Source organism: Oncorhynchus mykiss, chromosome 1 (assembly GCF_013265735.2).
Source record: "Oncorhynchus mykiss isolate Arlee chromosome 1, USDA_OmykA_1.1, whole genome shotgun sequence".
Lineage (NCBI taxonomy): Eukaryota > Metazoa > Chordata > Actinopteri > Salmoniformes > Salmonidae > Oncorhynchus > Oncorhynchus mykiss.
The window spans coordinates 23787192-23792846 of NC_048565.1; the positions used below are offsets into that span (position 1 = coordinate 23787192).

Here is a 5655-nt window from a genome sequence, read left to right on the forward strand (position 1 = left end):
CTGGTAATTTAATCACTGTCGCTGGAGACATGAAAATTAGAATAGTCACGAGTATTGAGATGCATGGAGGAAATTAAATACAATAGATAATGCATACAAACGGTCGGTTTATCCTATTTCCCTCTGTTGCTAAAATAATAGGAGCTAGATTTACTCTGTTCTTTCCGTGTGTTTATATAAGGCTACATGTATAAACAATTTCATAACTGAATGTGACATTTTCCCATATGCTTGCACATATAGTTGACATGAATTAATAACACCACTGTGGTTGTAAACGTTGGGTCATTGTGATCATGGCGTCATTAAAATTAGACCATTCGCTCCAATAAGAATCTCATGCAAATGAACAGAACAATGTTATAGAAAAAACTATTCTAAGAGACATGTATAGCCTAGTGTAGGTCTAGCCTGCTGATAAGGTCCGCATTTTTACAACTAAAGCTACTGGCTACCATTTATCTCATTCTAAAATACATCCTCTATAGGACTTTTGTTGTGAAAGATGGGTTTTTATGTCTCTCCTTCGTAAGGTGACGTCACGCTCATGAAATTGACAGGCCACCTGTGGGGACGAATCGGGATTTAAATGGATATGCCCATCATAAAAACTGTAGGTTGTGATACGGCACATGGCAGAAAGATGCACAGTCAATACTTTCGATTCCAGTTCCAGAGGCGGCGCAGACAGCATCTGCAAGGTAGGCTATCTCTGATTTCTGATCGACTCTTGTTGTTTTATGTTTGCTGAATGATAGAATGATAAAATAATGAATGAGGTATGGATGTAAAGAAACACGGGTATATGAGGAGGGTAGTCTGTTTTCTCTTGATTATAAATCGTGTTTTGCAAAACCGCCTGAAACAAGCCACATCTGATTGACAAAGAACTAAGCATTGCTACAATTATACGCCTGATTCTCGAGAAGGCAAGTTGGAAAAATGAGACTTGAGAGGTGGAGCTGAAATGCAAAGAAAGGATATTAAATGCATGCCAATATGTGGGTCACATCGTGGGCGTATGTATGTGACTCTATTGAGTTGGACATTTGATTATTTCACAAATGTGACTTTTCATTTTGATTCATTTTTTCATACTCTTGTACCACACTTTCAGATATGTACGTGGGACGAGTGGTCAAACCGCAATAGTTCATGTCGGGAGGGATGCTGATCATATCAACAGGTAGAACGCAGCGAGCACAACTTGTTGGACTTGAACTTGGAATTATTTCTCAGGGTGTCTATAGCATAAACTGTTCCTGTAGATTCGTAATGTTCCTGTGATAGCCTGTATAATCAGTGAAATCTAAGCTTTATATTTTCGCATAATATGAACAATAACCTATTGTACGATTTTTAGTAGGCTATGATAGCCTACATATGGCCTTTAACCTCCCCATTACAAATGATTTATTCGACTATAAAAACCAAAGGTCAGAGAAAATCTGCCCTTTGTTACTGTGTAATAGCCCCTAAGCAAAGTTCAAAGGGACATTTTTCTGGTTTCTCTCCGGCAGTTAGAAGGAGAAGACCGAAGGCTTGCGAAAAGGTTATATTGATTATAGGAAAGACCCCCGCAAAGAAAGATAATGTCCCTGTGGTTGTGTTTACATAATGGCTATAATTAGATTTGAAGAGCTCTTTATTACAGTTATCCCTGACAAATCCATATCAGCCAGTTCGCAATGTCCTCGTATTTACTGTTATGGTAGCCTACAATACTTTTGTTTAAGGGTGACTGGCGAATTGGATGGGTGAAATAAGACAACGTTTATCGTTCTATTTTAGGCCTACTTTAGACTAATATGGGAACACAAATAATGACTAATTCTCAATTTTTGAATTGAATAATTATTTTACTATAATGTCATGCAACACGTAGTTGTCAACTCGTTTTGCAGCCTTGTAATAGCAATGACCATAGTCAAGTAGTAAGTTATGCTGGTGATGACCTCTGGAAGCATATAGAAATACGATGTTTTTAAAATACCATAATAAGTTAATTACTTTATACTGGTCAACCTTGGAAATCAAGCAAATATAAAAGCTTACTCACATTTCTGGAACAAATATAACACAAAAATCACGTGCTTTACTATTCAGCGTGAGGTTCACTAATCATTTCAGCACCACCGGGGTGACCAGCTCCAATGTCGAGTAATAGGCTGTGCGGGACACGTTCCCGCTCAAGTCTATAATCATTTTCAGCACCGCTGTTTAGTCCAAATAATCAGGGGCATTTTAGTCGAATGGAAGCTTTATTTTCAACAACAAGTGTTACCTAAGCATAATCAAATGTCACCATTCACCTGTTAGGCCTACATGTTTATGATACTAACTAGGCTACAGTGTACGTCCTAATGGTAACTAATAGTCTTAGAATGTTTTATAAAAATACTTCATATTTAGAGACGCTCCTTATATCTTATATCTCTACGATTTGTGCAATGTAGCCTTATTACAACTCTCACATACTTCTGCGCTGTGTCTATGCTGAACAGGCTGGCTGGCAGGTTGTCTGAAACATCATGATTACACATTTACATGGAGAAACTCTCCCCATTATGGTGCCACAAATAGTGTGCTACATTTTCAGTCTGTACCCAGGCAATACAATTATTTACAGCAGGTGTTCAAACTAGACCGTTTGTGCATTGATCCAATTAATGCAATTAGATGCAGCTTGGTTATGACTTGACAATGTCCAACTAGTGCATGCAGGGATAAAGGAGTAGTATGCCCTGAGAAGAGCGTTGACTCATTAGCAGTAGCTATCTCTGGGGGAAAACACCTGTCTGAATTCACTGATATGTGAACCCAACACATGCCTTAAATAAAATAAAATCTCCTCACCTATACCCACATCCAGGCATTACCATTTTCTGTTTCAACAGATTGTTTGAGACTGTAGGCTTTTGTCTTTACAGCAAACAGATGTATTTCATATCAAATTAAGCCCGTTGGATTGTACAATAGCAACCATCTTCTGTTTGATAAAGATACCCAGCAGGGTAAGTGCATATTTACCAAATCCCCTTCTGTTGGCACCCTCAGATAGCTAGCTGCTTTCTGTGTAACACATTTTACCTCTAATTTGGATTTATAATGTTTATAAAGTGGGACCATTGTTGGCTTCCCTTTGTGGAATGATTGGCCATCATGTCCATTGTACTTTAAAGGTATAAGAAATAATATTCTTAAATAATCTTTGTGTAACCAGTAATATTGACATCTTCAGACAGGAGCTCACCATGCAGTGGTGTTTTATCCCTCTTGGCAGCTAACCTCAGAAAGAGGGCAATGTGACGTTTTAAGGAGTACCTCCACATGAAACCTCCCCTTTTTGAGGCTTTTAAAGAAAAAGAAAGAATGAATAGCACCGTAAAGACATTTTATTGACATCAAAACATTGCAGAATCTGTGTAAAGCGGGAGCCATTTGTCGCTGTATTTGAAGTGCAATCACAATCAGCACGCATTGGCAGTGACAATGCTATTCCTCCCTGCCCCCTCCAGCGATCCCCCATGGAGCAGCAGGGAGACTGAGACCCCTGTTTGATCTGGCCTTGTTACTGGCGTCTGAAGGATGAACGCTCCGCTCCGCACAACACAAAATGATCCAGGGTGAGAGAGAGCTTGCAAAATCTTCTCTCCTCCCAATGGCGAAATGTGTATAATTGCAGCAACTTGCTTTAAAACTGCAACATTTTCTCTACGCCCCATTGCAAAATGTGTAAAATTACAGGAAATGAACTAAAAAACGTTTGTTTTCTCTCCTCCGTCAAAAGGCTGTAAACGTGTTTGTCTAAGGTGTTTTGTATAGAAATGATTTAACCTAACACAAAGTGACATTTAAAGTGCCATGCTTATGCCGGTAAATGTGTGTCATGGATTGACATTGCTTTTGTTTCTTTCTGAAGACAATTCTGAGACAGATCTTAAGGGTGCTGGCTGACATGGCTTGTTTTTCTCCAACAGAGTGATTTATTTATGAAATTGTAAAATTGAAATTAATTGCACCTGTATGTCACTCTGGATAAGATTACTAAAATTACTCAAATGTAAATCAGCCTGGAAGTGAGTTAGAGAAACATTGTCTTTGCAGAAAGACACATATTGTAATATTTACATGTGATATGTATGTACAATATGTGCATCATACGTGTGGATACAGCTTTGTCTCAGAAATAGGTTGCAAAGGGACGGTATATTACTGGAAACGTTTTAAGTGTACTAGTAAATTACCAGAATTTTGGTATCTTTCAAGGATTTTATCAAGGATTTTATCTAGTGGCCCTTTTGGGTACTTCAGATTATCACAAGTGTCTGTAATTATCTCTGCCCCTCTGTGTGGCCTTATCACATGTAAAATATCTGAAATAATTAAATAATATTATTTAAAAATAGAATGACAAAGCTGTAAAAGGTTATCCTAAATATAAACCATCAACTTAGTGAATACCATTGGTGTTTCAGCATTAAATATATATATTTTTTTACACTTTCATTTATTTTAAGATGTCAATATGTATTTGTTGTCGATGTTTTGGTGTCAAACTGGTGGCAGTTGTGAAGAAAAGTGAATAGTTGGAAGAGTTGCAGAGTTAATTGAAAATAATTTAATTGTTAAATAGATGCTTTTTTCATTAGTTAGGCTATTTTCTCTTGAACAATATGGTAAATCTACTAGAACCTCATGGACAATATGGACACAGATATATAAAAAAATTATACTTCATATAAATATTTTTTTTGTAAAGTTATTCAAGCGTAAATAACCAAAGTTACGATAGATTGCCATATATTTTCTGTTAGTTACCAAAATTACTGAAGATTCTTGTAACTTTGGTAAATTATAGGTAGTTTTGCAACCCTAATCAGAAATAAGTTATACCCTTGAGGCTCAAATGTTAATGTGATATATTGTTAGAACAATATTATTACAAACAAGAATTTCAGTTCTGGGTCTATCACTAAATTGCATTACATGTCTACATGTCAAGACATTTCTAATATTTTCTAAATGTGAATCGATTGAACAATTCAATTCCCACTTATCTTTCAAGGTCTCGGTTGTGTGTGTGAAGTGACATGCCAAGCATTGCATTTTCTACCACTGGTGCATTGTAAGGAAATTCATCAACATATCTGTATGTGGCAATGTAGTTTTTCCTGACACCTCTATTTGTCAGAGTTTCTGTGGATGATTAGTGTGCCTCTGCTTGAAGCGTTTAAACCGAGCCCATCCACTGGATCTGTATTCAACCTCCATTTTGCTTTGGTTGCTTTGGTTACCCCACCTTCCAGGAATGTTCCTAAAGATCTAACAGGTGTTATCCTACACATGCTTCCTCTCTCTGGTTGCCATGAACCTTTGTTCAGAGTGGTATACAGGTGCACAACCCGGTTGGAGAATCTGGCTGGAATATAAAAAGCCTTACAGTGTCCTGGTGTATTGACTTGAACTGCAAATCAATCCAAAAGGCATCGGTAGTACAGTCAGGGGGAGGTTGAGGCGATTGGGGAGATTGGGGGATGGGGGCTGAGGTGGGGCATGATGGAGGATGTGCAATCTCAGAACGAAGGCAGGGACTCAACATCAGAGGTGGGCCCAGCGAGGGGCCTTAAGTCACAAAGCCTGCCAGGCACACCT

At 38.0% G+C, this 5655-nt stretch overlaps 1 long non-coding RNA gene across 1 annotated transcript; it reads left to right on the plus strand.

Annotated features, from left to right (window-relative positions):
* The first annotated feature begins 301 nt into the window (after positions 1–301).
* On the plus strand, positions 302–4368 carry LOC110511054. The gene is made up of 3 exons (XR_002471667.2): positions 302–701; positions 1118–1186; positions 3519–4368. It is a non-coding gene; the product is annotated as an uncharacterized LOC110511054 (long non-coding RNA).
* The last annotated feature ends 1287 nt before the right edge of the window (positions 4369–5655 follow it).